Raw genomic sequence first — 18,144 nt, 5'->3', positions numbered from 1 at the left:
TCACCATGGGCCGGCACACTACCCACACCTTACACCCCAGTCTTGGTAGCACCCAGCATTGTTATTTATGAGAACCTGATAGAAGAGGCTCATGAATAATTAATTACATTTTAGTGGGACTGGGTTCACCAGGCCCGGTGGCAGCCCCGCTTGAGATACTCTAGTTGGATAGCTCACTAATCACTATGTCAATCAATCATTGGATTTATAAAGCGCACTACATACCCGTGAGGGTCTCAAGGTGCTGGGGGGGGGGGGGGAAAGCTGCCACTGTTCGAAGAGCCAGGTTTTGAGAAGTCTCCTGAAGGTTAGGAGGTCCTCGGTCTGCCGCAGGCGGATGGGGAGGGTGTTCCATGTCTTGGCAGCGAGGTGGGAGAATGATCTGCTGCCGGTGGTCACTCTTCGGATGTGGGGGATGGTGGCGAGGGCGCAGTCTGCGGAGCGGAGCTGGCGGGTGGGGATGTAGAGGCTGAGTGGGCTGTTGAGGTACGCTGGTCCGGTGTTGTGGAGTGCCTTGTGTGCGTGGGTGAGGAGTTTGATGGTTATCCTCTTATTGATGGGGAGCCATTGCAGGTCTCTCAAGTGGGGTGTGATGTGGCTGCGGCGAGGGATGTCGAGGATCAGGTGTGCGGAGGCGTTCTGGATGCGTTGGAGCAGTTTCAGGAGTTTGGCCGGTGCTCCTGCGTAGAGTGCGTTTCCATAGTCCAGTCTACTACTGACGAGGGCCTGGGTGACCGTCCTTCTAGTCTGAGTGGGGATCCACTTGAAGATCCTGTGAAGCATGCAGAGGGTGTTGAAGCAGGAGGAGGAGACGGCGTTGACCTGCTTCATCATGGACAGGGTGGAGTCAAGGATGACCCCAAGGTTGCGTGCGTGGTTGGTGGGTGTAGGGGGTGCTCCTAGTGGAGTCGTCCCAGGCTGAGGGGTGGATCCGAGGATGAGGACCTCCGTCTTGTTCGAGTTCAGCTTCAGTCGGCTGTTTCTCATCCAGTCGGCGACGGCCTTCATTCCTTCGTGGAGGTTGGTTTTGGCGGTGTGGGGGTCTTTGGTGAGGGAGAGGATCAGCTGGGTGTCGTCGGCGTAGGAGTTGATGTTGAGGTCATGCCAACGTGCGACGTGGGCGAGCGGTGCCATGTAGACGTTGAACAACGTTGGGCTGCGTGATGAGCCTTGGGGTACGCCGCAGATGATCTCATTGGCTTTGAAGCAAAAGGGGGGGAGGCGGACGCTCTGTGTTCTGCCAGAGAGGAAGGAGGTGGTCCAGTCCAGGGCCTTCTCTTGGATTCCGGCGTCGTGGAGGCGTGTTCGAAGTGTGCGGTGGCAGACAGTGTCGAAGGGGGCTGACAGGTCCAGAAGGATGAGGGCCGCGGTTTCACCGTTGTCAAGCAGGGTCCTGATGTCGTCGGTGGTGGCGATGAGGGCAGTTTCGGTGCTGTGGTTGCTGCGGAACCCGGACTGGGACGGGTCCAGGATGCTGTTCTCCTTGAGTAAGCTGGTCAGTTGTTTGTTGACGGCCTTTTCGATGACCTTCGCCAAGAACGGGAGCAGGGAGATGGGTCGGAAGTTCTTGAGGTCCTTGGGGTCCGCCTTGGGTTTCTTGAGTAAGGCGTTGATCTCTGCGTGCTTCCAGCTCTCTGGAAAGGTCGCTGTCTCGAAGGAGATGTTGATTGTTTTCCGGAGATGGGGTGCGATGGTGCTGCTGGCTTTGTTGAAGATGTGGTGTGGGCAGGGGTCTTCCGGGGATCGGAGTGGATGGTGTTCATGATCTTGATGGTGTCGTCATCATTGATGTTGGTCCAGGCGAGCAGGCGGTTGGTGCGGGTGGTGGTCGTGTGAGCGGGGGTCTCATCGGTTGCTGAGGTGGTGATGGCGATGAAGCTGTCGTGGATGTCTGTGATCTTGCGATGGAAGAAGGTGGCCAGTGAGTCGCACAGGTCTTGTGACGGTGGGATGTCATTGGTGTTGGAGCTGGGGTTGCTGAGTTCCTTCACGATGTTGAAGAGCTCTTTGCTGTTGGGTGTGTTGTTGTCTAGTCGGTCTTTGAAGGAGGTCCTTTCGGCGGTTCTGATGAGGTGGTGGTGTCTGCGGGTGGCGATCTTGTGGGCTGTGTAGCTTTCTGGTGTTCGTTCCCGGATCCAGTTTTTTTCGAGTTTTCGGCAGGTTCACTTGGAGGCCTGGAGGTCTTCGGTGAACCAGCTGGCTCGCTTGCTGGTGTGAGTGTTGGAGGGCTTCTTGAGCGGAGTGAGGGTGTTGGCGCAGTCGTCGATCCATTGTCTGAGGCTACGGGCTGCGGCGTCAGGGTCGGTCGGGTCTGCGGGTGGGCTCTGGGCCAGGGCGCTGGTTAGCTGGTCCTCGGTGACTTTGCTCCAGCGGCGGTGAGGCATCTACTGGGTGGTGAAGTGGATGCAGCAGTGGTCGGTCCAGTGGAGTTCACTTTTGTGGTTGAAGAAGACGTGGGAGCTTGCTGAGAAGATGGGGTCAAGCGTGTGGCCAGCGGAGTGGGTGGGTGTTGGCATGGTTGTCGATCAGGGTGGGCGAGTTGGAGTTGTTGTTGTTCTCGAGGTGGAAGTTCAGGTCCCCGAGGAGGATGTAGTCCGTGGAGGCGAGGGCGTGTGTGCTGATGAAGTCGGCGATGGAGTCGCTAAACTGCGGTCGGGGTCCAGGGGGTCTGGAGACGAGGGTTCCTCTGAGGGTGGTGTTGGGGTCAGTGTGGATCTGGAAATGCAGGTGTTCGGCGGGGCTGAGGGTTTCGTCGGTGTCTGTCGAGATTTTGAGAGTGTTTCTGTGGACGATGGCAATTCCTCCTCCTACTCCTTTGGTGGGGTCCTTGCGGGTGATTTTGTAGCCTTCCGGGATGGCTATGGCGATGTCGGTTGCTGAGGAGGGGTTCAGCCAAGTCTCCGTCAGGAAGGCGACGTCTGGGGCGTTGGTGTCAAGTAGGTCCCAGAGTTCGGAGGCGTGTTTGCGGGTGGAGCGGGTGGAGCAGGTGTTGAGCAGGATGCATCTGAGGAAGTTGGGTTCTTCGGTAGGTGGGTTGGCGGGCTGGATGCTGGTAAAGCTGCAGTTCCGGCAGGAGAAGGGTCCTTGGGTGAGCTTCGGAGCCGCCAGGCAGCAGGTGCGAGATCGTCCAGCATTGAGTGCGAGGAGGGTGCTGGAGTCGTAGCAGTGGCGGGCGTTGTGCAGCTCGTGGGGGCCAGGGGTCCTGGTGCTAGGCACGGTCCAGGCATGGACGGGAGCAGACGTGCTTGCCTTAGGCGCGCCAGCGGCGTGCCTGCTGCGCAGCCTCCATATAAGGGTAGGTGGGAGGGAGGAGCAGCAGGGAGGCGGGAGCGGGGCGGCGAATGGGAGAGTGGGGGGGTGGAGCCGCAGGGAAACAGCAGCGGGAAAATGGGCGTGAACCTTTGTTCTTATTCAGTATTTCCTTAAGATTTTTTTAAAATGTAAAGTGAGATAATATTACAAGCTGTACTAGATAAATGCTGTGAGTGGTGGTACTGGTGAGTAAGTGGGTGTGTCAGTGGCTGTATAAGTGAGTGAGTTGCAATGTGAGTGGCTCTATGGGGGTAAGTGGATGACTAATTACTGTATGGGTGAGTGAGTGGGTGTCTGAATGGCTATATGAGTTAGTGACTCAGTGTGTAAGTGGTGGTGTGGTTGAGTTAGTGGCTGCTTGAGTGGGTGTTTGGTTAAGTAAGTTGGTGTATGAGTGGCATTATTGGAGATTGTGTGTTAATGGCTGTATGAGTAAGTGAGAGGATGTGTGAATGCTTGTATGGATGTGCAAATGGACATGTAAGTGGTTGTGTGGGTGTGTGAGTACGTGTGTGAGTGAGTGCTTGTAGGGATAAGTGAGTGGCTGTGTTGAGAGGCTGTAAGGGTGAATACGTGGGTGTGTGAGTAACTGTATAGGAAAGTAATGGGTGTGTCAGAAGCTGTATGGGTGAATGTGTGACTATGTGAGTGGCTGTATGGGTGAGTACTGGTCGTATAAGTGGCAGTATGGGTGAGTGAATGGTTGTGTGAGTGGCTGTACGAGTGAGTGAGTAGGTGTGTGACTACCTCTATGTATGGGGGAGTGAGTGGGTATATGAGCACTGGTATGGGTCTGTGAATAGATAAGTGAGTGGTTGTATGGATGTGTCAGTGGGTATACGAGAGGTGCTATGGGTGTGTGAGTGGTTCTGTGGATGATGTCATTAGTGATGCCATTTGAAATGTCATCAGTGATGTCACTGACCATGTCATGAGCGATGTAATATGTGAGTTCATAAGCAGTGCATTGCGGGGGCATAGGTTATAGTTAGCTCAGCTAACTATAGCTGCTGAATTTCATTGGTTTGGTACGCCTACCTATAACGTTCCTGTTACCTTTGTTTTTGTAGTGAATTTCTATTTTCCAACTGTAATGTTCCTGTAAAATTTGTTTTTTTAAGTGAATTTCTAAGTTTTTTTAACTGGTAGTCGCGTTTGCAGAGTGGTGGAGAAAGGGGGTGGTACCTCCAACCAGCTCTCAGAAATCCCACTGTTAGGGACTTGCTGGAGGTAAAAGGAAGGCACGTTTGCAGATTGATGGAGTAAAGGGGCATGGCCCCCGAAGTCCTTACAGCAATCATGCTCTGTAGGACTTGCTGGCGGTAAGAGGAGTAGTAGTTGGCCACCAAGGACCCTCTGTAACCAAGGGGACACTCATCCCCCAGCTAGCAGTGCAGCAGGAGGCACGTTAACACAGTGGTGGAGAAAGGGGGCGTGGCTTCTGAAGATTACTCAGCAATCCCACTGATTGGGACTTAGTGGTAGTAACAGGAGGGCTTGTGGGTCCGCAAGGACCTTCTGCAGACAAGGGGACTTCATCCGCCAACCAATTATCCACCATGAGGCACTTTTGCAGAGTGGTGGTGAAGGGGGCATGGCCTCTGGTGACTTGCCAAAGGTTTAAAAAAAACATTTTTAAGGGAGGGGGCTGTATTGCCCCCCCCTTTCCTGGGCTGTTTTCAGCCCCGAGGACCCCATCCCCTGGGGCCAAGCCTTTCTCCAATGGGAAAGGATGACTGGGTGGCCCCCCTTCTTGGGTTGATGTTGTCCCTGGGGGTCCGATCCTCCAAAGCCCAGCCTTTTAAAAGTTAAAGGGAGGGGGGGCAAGCAGCCTCCTTCCTGGACTGATTTCGGCCCTGGGGACCTCATCCCTTGGTATCAGGCCTCTGTTGTTGGTGCCCTGGTCCCACCCAGGGCACTCACTTTTTAGTAGTGAGGACCGCGGGGTAAACCTCAAGGTCCCCGCTGTTCCTGCTGGCTCCCCGCCTCCTTTGGGAGATGGGATTGCTTTTACACATAGGGAGCTGCTAACATGCAGTTCCATGTGTGTAAAAGAAATTGTGTTCCAATCTGAGAAAGCAAGAGCAAAGGCTCTTGCTTGCTCAAAATGGAGCACAATTTGCTATGGCTTGGTGAGAGTGGTAAAGCACCCGCCAAGTCTTAGCAAACAGCCATGTCCTGGGGTGGGCACCCTGGGACAGAGCAGGAGGGCCCTGGGGGTGGCGGTCCCCGGGGCTATATATGGCTCCAGATGGAGGGGCCACTCAGCCCCCATCCTTCCTTGATTATGGGCCTGCCCCGGGGAGGTGGCGGTCCTCTTGGCCAAGAACAGCCCAGGAGGGAGGCCATGCAACCCCCTGCCATTTCTTAAAAATCACCTTGACCCTGGGGAGGTGGTGGTCCCCAGGCAGGGGAAGTCCAAGAGGCCCCCATTACATATGGGCCTCTCCTGCATAAACTTAGTAAATAGCCCTTGGGAGGTGGCAGTCCCTGTAGCTGCAGGGGGGCCTTGCAGCCCCCAGCATTGTTATTATTGTTTGCCCCATCGAGGTGGCAGTCCCCTGGGGGGGTGGCACCAATCAATCAATCAATCAATCATTTGTAGAGCGCGCTACTCACCCGTGAGGGTCTCAAGTCGCTAAGGGGGGGGGGGGAGGTAGCTACAGGTCGAACAGCCATGTCTTGAGGCGTCTCCTGAAGGTCAGCAGGTCCTGGGTCATACGTAGATGAGGGGGAAGGATGTTCCACATCTTAGCAGCAAGGTGAGAGAAGGATCTGCTCCTGGTGGTTGTTCGGCAGATGCGTGGGACGGTAGCGAGGGCGAGGTTGGCGGAGCGCAGTTGGCGGTTTGGGGTGTAGTAGGACAGTCGTTCGTTGAGGTATGCTGGTCCGGCATTGTGGAGTGCTTTGTGTGCATGGGTTAGAAGTTTGAAAGTGATCCTCTTGTTGACCGGGAGCCAGTGCAGGTCTCGTAGGTGGGTTGTGATTCGGCTGTGGCAGGGGAGTCCGAGGATGAGGCGTGCGGAGGCGTTCTGTATGCGCTGGAGTCTCTTCAGGAGTGTAGCCGAGGTTCCTGCATAGAGTGCATTGCCATAGTACAGCCTGCTGCTAACGAGCGCTTGGGTGACTGTTCTCTTGGTTTCAGGAGGGATCCATTTGTAGATTTTCTGGACCATTCGGAGGGTATTGAAGCAGGAGGAGGAGACCGTGTTGACTTGCTTTGACATGGTGAGTGTTGAGTCCAGGATGAACCCCAGATTGTGTGCATGGTTAGTGGCGGTCGGCCACCAGGAGTCGTCCCATGCGGAGGGGGTGGAACCGAGAATGAGGACCTCCGTCTTGTCAGAGTTCAGTTTCAGGCGGATGATCTTCACCCATTCTGAGACGGCCTTCATTCCTACGTGGAGGTTGAATTTGGCGATGGCCGGGTCTTTGGTGAGGGAGAGGATCAGCTGCGTGTCATCGGCATATGAGACGATGTTGAGGTGGTGATATCGGACGATGTTGGCTAGCGGTGCCATGTAGATGTTGAAGAGGGTTGGGCTGAGGGATGATTCTTGGGGTAAGCCGCAGTTGATTGTGGTCGCTTCGTATCGGTACCGGGGGAGGCGATCTCTTTGGGTTCTGCCGGTGAGGAAGGAGGTGATCCATTCCCGGGTTTTGCCTCAGATCCCTGCGTCGTGGAGGCATGAGCGAAAGGTGTGGTGGCAGTCGGTGTCGAACGCTGCCGAGAGGTCCAGGAGGATGAGGGCTGCGGTCCCGCCCTTGTCAAGTATGGTCCTGATGTCATCAATGGCGGTGATGAGGGCGGTCTTGGTGCTGTGATTGCTGCGGAAGCCGGATTGCGAGGAATCCAGGATGTTGTTCTCATCCAGGAAGGTGGTCAGTTGTCTGTTGGCAGCCTTCTCGATGACTTTTGCCGGGAACTGGAGCAGGGAGATGGGCCGGAAGTTCTTGAGGTCCTTTGGGTCTGCTGTGGGTTTCTTGAGGAGGGCTTTGATTTCCAGCTCTCTGGGAAGGTGGAGGTCTTGAAGGAGCTGTTGATGACCTTTCGAAGCTGGGGTGCGATGATGATGCTCGCTTTGTTGAAGATGTGGTGGGGGCAGGGGTCGGAATGTGAGCCGGAGTGGATGGAATTCATGATTCTGGCGGTTTCTTCATCGTTGATGCTGTTCCAGGCGAGCAGGTGGTTGGTGTGATCGGTGGGTGTTGGTGCAGGGGAGTCGGCATCTGTCATTTGCATTTGGGTGTCAAAGCTGTTGTAGATGTCAGCGATCTTGCGGTGGAAGAAGGTAGCCAGGGAGTCGCAGAGTTCTTGTGACGGTGGGATGTCGTTGGAGCTGGGGTTGGGAGTGGCAAGTTCTTTCACGATGTTCAAGAGCTCTTTGCTGTTGTGTGTGTTGTTGTCAATGTGATCCTTGAATGAGGTTCTTTTTGCGGATCTGATGAGCTGGTGATGTCTGCGTCTGGCGTTCGTGAGGGCTCCGTGGTTGTCTGGTGTCTGCTCTTTGCGCCATTGCTTCTCGAGTTTTCTGCAGGTGTGCTTGGATTTCTGGAGCTCGTCGTTGAACCAGATGGCTCTAGTATTGGTGCGTCTGTTGGAGGGTTTCCTAATTGGGGCAAGGGTGTCGGCGCAGTTGTCGATCCATAGTCTGAAGTTGTGGGCTGCTGTATTGGTCTCCGAGGGCTCAGGGGGAGAGTCTTGGGTGAGTGCGGTAATAAGCTGGTCTTCGGTGACTTTTTTCCAGATGCGGTGTGGGAGGCGTTGCGATTTGTTGTGTGTGGTGTGTTTCTTGAAGGAGAAGTGGATGCAGTGGTGGTCGGTCCAGTGGAGTTCGATGGTGTGGCTGAAGGTGACGTGGTCGCTGGCGGAGAAGATGGGGTCGAGCGTGTGTCCAGCAGCGTGGGTGGGTGTCGTGACCAGTTGTTTGAGTACGAAGTTGGCGAGGTTGTCGATCAGTGTTCTGGAGTTGTCGTTGGTGTTCTCTAGGTGGAAGTTCAGGTCTCCGAGGAGTATGTAGTCAGCGGAGGCGATGGCGTGCGTGCTGATAAGGTCGGCGATAGATTCTCTGAACTGTGGTCAGTGGTCCGGGGGTCTGTAGACGAGGGTTCCTCTGAGGGTGGTGTTGTTGTTGACGTGGATCTGGAAGTGTAGGTGTTCGGCCATGTGGAGGGCGTCTTCGGTGCTGGATGAGACTCTGATGATGTCCTTTTGGATGATGGCAATTCCTCCTCCCGGTTTGTTGTTGTTCCGGTCTCTGCGCATGATCTTGTAGCCATCGGGGATGGCTATGGCTATGGCTATGTCTGGTGCCGAGGAGGTGTTCATCCAGGTTTCCGTTAGGAAGGGGACGTCCGGGGCGGAGGAGTCGAGCAGGTCCCAATGTTCAACGGCGTGTTTATGGATTTAGCGGGTGTTGAGCAGTATGCAACTGAGGTGGTTGGTGCCTGCATTGTTGGTATGGGCAGGGCAGGGTGTCTGGTACGCGCTGGCTGGCGAAGCTGCAGCTGCGGCAGGTGAAAGGTCCGTGGGTGATCTTCGGGGAGGCCTGGAAGCAGGTGGTGTTTCAGCTGTCGTTGAGTGCGTGGAGGGTGTCAGTGTCATAGCGGCGTCGGGGTCTGTGGGGTTCGTGGGGGCCAGGGGGTCTGGCACTGGGCGCGGTCTAGGCGCAGACAGGCTTGCCTTAGGCGCGCCAGCGGCGCGACCGCCCAGCAGCTGGCATATGTAGGGGAGGGGGAGGGACGAGCGGCTGGGAGGCGAGAGCGGGGCGGGACGCGGGATGAAAAAAAACTGTGGGAATCAAGAACACAGCGAGGGGGCAGCGAAGAGCAGGCAGAAAAAAAACAAAAAAAGCAAGCTTAACTCACCGGCAGGCAAAATACTGAAAACAAGCTTAACTCATGGGCACAGGTGCAAGGTTAGATCACGGGCACAAATAGAGGCAGAGCGGAGAATACACACAGCTGACATGACAGGGACGGGCTGAAGGGAGGCTCGAACCCTGTCATGGAGGGCAGGCTGGCTGGGAGGCAGCACTGATCGCTGCAGAGCTGCTGGGGAGAGTGACGTCCCAAAACCAAGGTCAGAGGACTCACGCCATATGATTTTACTTTTTCCGTGAGACTTAGCTTCAAGCCGAGTCCCACGATGGCTGCCAATACTGCAGGAACTCACGTCCCCAGAAATCTATATTTTTAAACTCAAATATTTCTGTAACTACTGAACGGATTAACACCAAATCATGAAAAGCACACTTTCTGGATTAACATCTAAATTTGGTGTAATTCCTTTCAGCGGTTTGGGCTGTAGTCATATTCAAAAAATGAAAAATACCCGTAGACATACCATGGGGTAAACTAGTTTTGGTACCCCCCCTTTGTTCTCTGCCCCCACTTGACGGATCACCCCAAAACTGTCAACACAGCAGCTGAACCAAAAAGGAGAACATTTCATGAAGATTCATCAAGCAGTGCCAAAGTTATTGGCCAAACAAAAAACGCTTTTCCTATGGAAAATTTGGTTCTAACTACATCTACCTACTGGCTGTTGCCAGTAGGATATATATATATATATATATATATATATATATATATATATATATATATATATATATATATATATATATATATATATATATATATATATATATATATTCACTGAAAAAACCATAGGTTTCACACATGTTATAGTTAGCGGAAATTTTACTGATAAAAAACCAATGAAATTCCCCCGTTATAGTTAGTGCAGGCAACTATAACTCACGCGACCGCAATCCTCTGCTGATGCTAATACTGTATTTAGACACTTATTTGCCCATGTCTTCTTCCATACATTTTTAGCTATACATATATTACAAATATTTTTTTTTTCATAAAGACACATATGTCATCAGCAGAAGATTGCGGTCGCGTGAGTTATAGTTGCCTGCACTAACTATAACGGGGGAATTTCATTGGTTTTTTATCAGTAAAATTTCCGCTAACTATGACATGTGTGAAACCTATGGTTTTTTCAGTGAATTTGCAAGGTTTTTTAAATGCTAATTCCTAACTATAACGTGTGTGAAACCTATGGTTTTTTCAGTGAATTTGTACGGTTTTTTAAATGCTAAGTTACTTTACGCCATTCGTGGCGTGCGCGCCCACTTAACGCAGTTCGTTCCGTGCGCGCACGGTGCGCTTCGCGCACCGTGCGCGCACAGTAAGCACGCGGTGTGCTTCGCGCACCGCGCGACCACTTTACGCAGTTAGTGCCATGCACGCACGGTGGGCACGCGGTGCGCTACGTGCACCGCGTGCCCACGTTACGCTAGATGGGCCATGTACGCACGATGCGCTTCGCGCACCGTGCGCACATGGAGGACATATGATGCACTTCGTTTTGAAAGGTAATATTTTAATTTTTCGTAATTTTTATAAGCCATGCACAAATGGTGCCCTTAGGGCACCATTTGCACATGGGGTGGACACAGTGTGGATAATTTTTTTTTTTATTTTTATTTTTTTAAATATTATAGTTTATCTCATCTGTTAGAAGCCATGCACAATTGGTGGCCTTCGGCCACCGATTGCACACAGGGTGGGGAGAGTGTGGATAATTTTTTTTTATATATAATTTTTTACTGTACGCGTACGGTAAGCGTAATCGGCGAAATTAGCGAAAAAAAAAAAAATCAGTTTTTGGCCTTGGGGGATCTTTGGGGACTCCCTCAACATGGCTATGTGTGTGGGAGCTGTCAAAACAGCCCCTTTACATGTTTTTGTGCTTTGTATTTTCATCATCACTCTCAGTGCGAGAGAGAAAATGGCGGCCGCCGCTTCCTGGTTTCGGCCGATTCGAATGTTTACTAAGATCTAAGAGCCAATCAGAATCGTGCTCGCGCACGCCACCGTACGCGTACGGTAAGCGTACCGTAAGCGCACCGTAAGCTGGCTCAGATATATATATTGATTTAAAGGCTATTTTCTCAGAATCTACTGAACAGATTTACACCAAACCTACAAAAGGCACTTCCTTGACCTGAGGACTACCTCTCTGCCAAATTTCAAGTAATTCTGTTCAGCCGTTCGGGCTGTAGCCCTGTCTAAAGGTCCTATGGAAAAATGCATGGGAAAAACGCGTTTTGGGACCCCCCTTTTATCTCAGCCCCCGCTTGATGAATCCCCCCGAGACTTTCAGGGTAGGAGCGGAGCGGAGCGCCCCACCTATTTTGAAAAATTTGCGAGGATTCGTCGACCGGCGCCAAAGTTATTCAAAATAGAATGTTGCGGATTTCCTATGGAAACGTGGTCCTAACTATAACTACCTACTGGCGACCGCCAGTAGGTAATATATATATATATATATATATATATATATATATATATATATATATATATATACACACATACACACACACACACGAACACACGCACACAGACACGCACACATACACACCTCATAAATATAGATAAACAAACACACACACACACACACTTGTGGCTGCATCCACCTTTAATGTTACTGCCTGTTTTTATTTTTTATTTTGGCAGTTTATCCATTATATAAGAATGACCGATAATGCATTTCTCCGTAGCCTTTGTCAAACCAAACAGTGTGACAAATCCACTGTGTCGATATAAATATATAAGTGGCAATGACACATTTATATATTAAAACTATTTTGGATTGCGTGACCTTGGATGCTTCTTTTAAGTTTAGGTGGTTAAAATATATTGAAGTTGTGTGTCTTAGGTTGAGTCAACCAGAACTGTAGGAGACTTGCTGAAATATTGTAAGGGCATGAATTGGATCAAGAATATTTTTATACATCATAGATAATTATTTAGGGGATCCGTAGAATTAGCTTCATCTAAAGTGAGGTCTTTCATTACTATTAAAACTGATATAGATAACCCTACTTAGATCTAGGGCAAAGTATGTATGAGTACAATCTATTAACAAGGTTTAGAGCAGGCATTATACATCATATGCGGTCTGTCCCCAAAAGCTGGACTATTTCTGACACTGGTATTCTGTATCCTTGTGATAGTAGCTCGGTCCAAACTATGATGAATGTCATCTTCTTCTGCAAATTTTATAAATCTGTAAGCATGATACTCCTTGTGCTATTGATGAAGCAGGCTAAGTTTACCAGATGTAGAGCAGCTCTTTTAATATTCAACTTTTGTTTACTCCCAAGGTGTGTTATTTTTTTGACCATTTTATAAAAGCAAAAATGTCATCATTAGTCTCAAATTGAGCTATTTTCTGTTATTTTTTTAGAATGTACTCTGAGACTGAGGAGTTTCAAATGTACTTTGATTACTTTCTAATGTAGTGTATTTGTACATATTAGTAATTTGTGTGTTTTTATTGTTATGATTTTTTAAGCGAAATAAACGTATTCTTATATCTATTTAGTATTCGCATGTCAGAATAGACCTACCTTCCATTTCTTGATCAATATATTTAAGACTTCGCCCTGTGAGTACTTGATACTGGCCTGCCATTTCCACCAAACTTTCATAAGGCATGCAGCACTCCAGCACCAATTATGTACAAAAATTAACACTTCGGTTTCAGTAGCAGGCCGTTCATCATTCTTGGATGTTGCAACTGAATCATATGTATCCTAAATGCCGCTACGGTTTCCTCATAGATTTTAAGCCTATTGTTAGAAATGGGGTTTCTGGTTGTCTAAGGTATGCACCTAAGCCAGGCAGAACCCACCACTCTGGTCAGGAAAAGTAAATTACACACCAAAGATAATCTGTGCTCACCCTCTGGTAGCTTGGCGCCAAGCAGTCTGACTTATCACCAGACACAATGTGTAAAACATTTGCGCAATACACATACCAGTACCACAATGAATACACCACAAAAGAGACTCCATGCAGAATCATATATAAATATAACATATATTGCGCATAAATCATAGACCAAAACAACATGGATAAGAAATACTGTGCATATTATGGTATCTTGTGTTAATACTCGTTACCCTGTCAGTGCAAGGATAGTAATGACATACATTTTGCATCAGAGCATAAAATGCAGAAGATTAGTTAGAAGGAAAATACATGAGTCATAATTGCTGTACATACTATGCAACCCTAAATTAGTCCTGACAGTGCAAGGATCCAGACGATATACCTTAAAAATCATCAGGGCATGGAATGTGGCATCTTATGACACACATATAAATCACCCTAGGCGGGTGCAGATGAGGGAACACCTTCCCTCCTTCTAACCGTTATACTGTAATCAGGTGTAAATCGTAAGCTTCAGGACCATCGGCACGCCTACTATGTGCATTAGAGTAATAGTGTGGGCATCATGATAAATGTGCGTCCTCTAACTACGAGGTGTGCGGTAAAGTGAAGTCAGGACCACCTGGGTCCTCTTCTAATAACTTTAAGACTAAGAATGCACCCCGCAGCAGAGATAACACCCGATTGCAGAGAGCTCCTCGGGAGCGCCTGGGCCCGTCTTCCTCAAAAAGCCTTTTAGGGAGTTTAGGGTCACCCATGGGTATCGCCATCCCACCTTAACAATCCCCATCGGGATCAACACCTGGAGAATGGCGGGGGTGCCAAACACTAGCCACCAATGTCCACGGAAACAGTGGGAAACTTGCGGGCAGAAAAACAAAAGTGAACACTGGTGTTCGCATACGCTGGCTGTCCTTTAACTCTGAACGCACTTTCACCAAAGTGGATGTCTCCTTGTGCCCTTTCGAAATCAGGCCGGTCTGAGGCAGACAAAATGCTCACCATGTGCCGCCTTTAGAAATAAATTGCCTGCACCTCATACTTTCACCAGGAGCGCCTCACATGGGCTGGTTGCCAGGATAGGAAAGCAGTCAACAAGCTCCCATTAGGAATGGCTCTGTGGCTGGTGAAACAAGAAGACAAGGGCAATCGTTATGTGCTCCATGGAAACAGGAAGTGGGTAAACATACCCTCCCTGGAGAGCACTGGGGGCACAAAGTAGGCAAGCCAGCACATGAAGCAGTGCAAAGTGGAATTCCCACCTGCTATCCAGCAATCAGTAGGCAGCAGGCCAACTGAGCAAACCACAGCAAGCAGTCCAAATGGGCGTCCCTCCCGGCAGCACAACAGTCCCTAGAATTGGGAGCAAGATCACTGACCTGGTCAGTGTGACTGCCCTCCCCTCGTCTAGCTCTACCACTTAGGGTTGCCCCGAGCACTCTCTTGCAGGGTGCTCAAGGCCCTCCTCCTCCCGCAGGCACCTGCCTGCGCCGCATCCCTGGTGGTCTAGTGGATGAGCACTCCGCTCTTCTGCTGTTCTGCCTCTACCTCTCTTGTTCATTTCTTCTGTGGCCTCTTGTCTCTTTTCCACTGTGCCCTCTTTCTTCTCTTTCTTCTCTTGTTGCTCTGTCTTTTTTCTTTTTTCACAGGTTCTCTTTGTTTTTTGCTGCATTTTTCTCCCGTGCCACTGCTACACCTGTGGCCCCTCCCCCCAGTGTGTCCTTCCCGTCTCCCAGCTGACCGACCCTCCCCCAACCCCTGCCTAATGTGACTGCTCTCCCCCCGTGCAGCTCCACCACTGCGGGTTGCCCCCCGAGTCCTGAGCTCTCTCTTGAAGGGTGTTTCAGGACCTCCACCACCCGCAGGAACCTGCCTGCGCCTCATATCTGGTGGTCCAGTGGAAGAGCACTATCCTGTTCTGCCTCTACCTCTATTGCTTATTTTATCCGTGCCCACTTGCCTTTTCCTCTGTGCCCTCTTTCTTTTCTCCTCACAGTGTCTTTTTTCACAGCATATCTCCTAGTTTTTTGCTGCATTTTTCTCCCCTGCCACTGCTGCCCCCTTAGCCTCTCCCCCCAGTGTGTTCCTCCTGTCTCCCAGCTGACCCATCCTCCCCCGATCCCTACACTGGTGCGCCAATGGTGCGCCAAAGTGAAGCCGATCTGCACCCGTCTGTGACCTGACCGCGACCAGGGCCAGAGACCCTGGTCCTCTGACCTGCCTCCGCTACGACTCCAGCACCTTCCATGATCTCAACCCCAGACGCAACTACTACCAGCTCTCGATGCCAAACAACAAACAAGGCCCTTTCTCCTGTCTACACTGCCCCTGCACCTTCACCCACCACTCTACCCCAGCAGCACCCCTCAGCCTACCGGACTCCACCACTCATAAACCACTCAACTGCACTCAAAGTGCACTCCCTACACAAGCACGCCATAGAAATCTGTGACCTCCTCCTTCAACACCCACTTGCCCGACATTGTCTTCGTCACAGAAACCTGGACCAATGCCAACTCTGCACCCGATATCGCCACCGCCATTCCTGACAGATACAAGCTCTTGCGCAAGGACTGCGCCATCGGCCCAGGAGGAGGCCTCGCCATCGTTCACAAAAACACCCTCCGCAGGACGACCACCGTTCCGGACGACACAACAACCCTCATGGAACACCTCCACTTCCAGGTCCATACCAACCCTAACACAACTCTCCGCAGAACCCTCATCTACATGCTGCCCGGCCCCTGAGCTCCCTTCACCAATGACATCACTGACCTCATTGCACCCCATGCCCTGCCCTCCACAGACTACATCCTACTCGGAGACCTAAACTTCCACCTGGACAACCATGATAACTCAAACACCGTCTACCTCCTAGAGAACCTAGCCAAAATAGGACTGAAGCAACTCATCACCTCCCCCACACACACTGTGGGACACACACTTGATACCATCTTAGCCGAAGGAAACAGCATCTTCTACTGCCACACCACACAACTCCTATGGACAGATCACCACTGCATCCATTTCTCCTTAAAAAACTCACCGTACATGATAAGGTTGGTGTCACTACAGAAAGTAAACATGGAACCTCAGGTCGATGTCTCTTTTTACCTGCTGAGAAGCGTAAAGAGGAGAAATAACACATCACAATTTCACTTTCCAAACTAATCAAGACTCAAGGACCACAGACTCCAACTTCAGTTAGGGGGTTTATTACAAAGCCAAAAACAACTGGATATACAAGCACCTCAAGCCGAGGTTATAGAAATACATAGGAACTAATACAAAACCGAATCTGCGGATTAATCTGCTCCAACGGATCATGAAGAGAATAAACAGTTCCAAAAATAAAACGCAAGCAAGGACTGCTCCAACATATAAGTCAGACTTCATCAGTCTCTAAAAAGGAAAAAACTATTAGACTATATCTACACTATCTCTAAGGTGACACCCCTACTTACCATTTTCCAGACAAAATCAGTAAAAGGTGTCAGCTTGTGAAGACTTCCTAAGAAGCGCATTCACAATAGAATCCAGATGACTAAAGCTAAAGAGCTCATTCTAAGATACTCTTCCCTTATCAATCCCCTGACTCCTGACTCATCCTGTCTCCCTCTACCTCTCTGAACCTCTCTCTTGCTGCTTCTGCCTCTTACTGCTTCTCCTCCCTCGGGGCACTTTCGCTAATACAAAATGCGAAAATGTAGAACACGTCCACAAATCCCCTCACTTACGGACACCTCTCCTAGGTAGTTTTCCACCGTCTTCTCCGTGTGGATTCCATTGACCTTGATACCCAGGCCTCCTCAGTGAGAAAGAACAACGTCTCCCAATTATTGCTTCATTCCTTACATTGTTGCACATCTCCTCCATGCCTAGCTCCTAAAACAAAAGGCGTTAGTTCTAACTAATAAAGGCAGCTTCTTCCACCTGCAACTGAAATGTGAGAACAGAACAGAACATCCGTGCATACACATGAAATTCGCTGACTACTTCTAAATGCGAGAGCACACCAGGGGAAAATACATTCTTGGGCCTAAACAGGTTGACCAATGTAAGAATAAACAAATAGGCCTTTCATATTCCAATGTGAACATTTCATTTAGGCCTTTACACATCAAATTATACACTCAAGTTAATACTGCTTTGCAATACAGCATCTACAATTAATACACGTTAAGCATTTCACATTATTTATTCGTGCAATCTTCATCTTGGTGCATATTTAAACTAAAATGCATTTCATTACACAGAAACATTTCATTAAACACATGCAGCATACTAAAGATTACACTTTCAGTCATGAATGTCATTTAATTTCTCTTTGCATGGCACAAATACATTTCTATCATTTAATATCACATCATTATTACCCCACGTTTTAATAATCACACGTTAATACTACACAAGAATATATGCGGGTGCAGACTATCCATGATTATGATGCACCCCAACAATTTTAGAACACCATCACGCTCTATCAGTTCCCCCCCTCTGATGACTAGTGTCATCACAATAAATCACACTCCCTGGAGAAAGAACCGACCTAAACAGAGCTTGTAGCCATCCTTCCCTGTCGGAACTTCTCTAGGCTCCTAATATTCTTGTAATGACTGTCCTGCAGTCTTTCCATTCTCCTCTCTTGCTCTCTAAGAGATCTTTCAATTCTATTCACCCTATGCCACTTATAAAGCCTCACTAATCCCCAAAACAAAACCACACAAACCACCACTATAATGATAGGCTTCAAAATGTAACCAAGAATTCCCCAACTCCCTACCTTACCAAATCCTTTTCCCACTTTATCCCAAATTCCTTCTGTGGCTAGTCCATGCACCTCGTGATGTATCTCAGTGATGTTGCTTATATATCTCCTCAGATCTTTACTGTTGTCAAGTATATAAGTGCAACACTGTTGTACCTTCAGCATTTTACAGACCCCACCCTCCTTTGCTAGTAAAACATCTAAAGCAAGGCGATTCTGTATCACCATAGCTCTTATCGACACCCTCTCTCCATCTACAAGCAACAACGACTGAGCCGTATTTGCTGACAACTTGTCCACAATGGTTGACA

Source organism: Triturus cristatus, chromosome 5_2, assembly GCF_964204655.1.
Source record: "Triturus cristatus chromosome 5_2, aTriCri1.1, whole genome shotgun sequence".
In the NCBI taxonomy this organism is placed as follows: domain Eukaryota; kingdom Metazoa; phylum Chordata; class Amphibia; order Caudata; family Salamandridae; genus Triturus; species Triturus cristatus.
Note: the sequence above shows the minus strand (reverse complement) of the source record.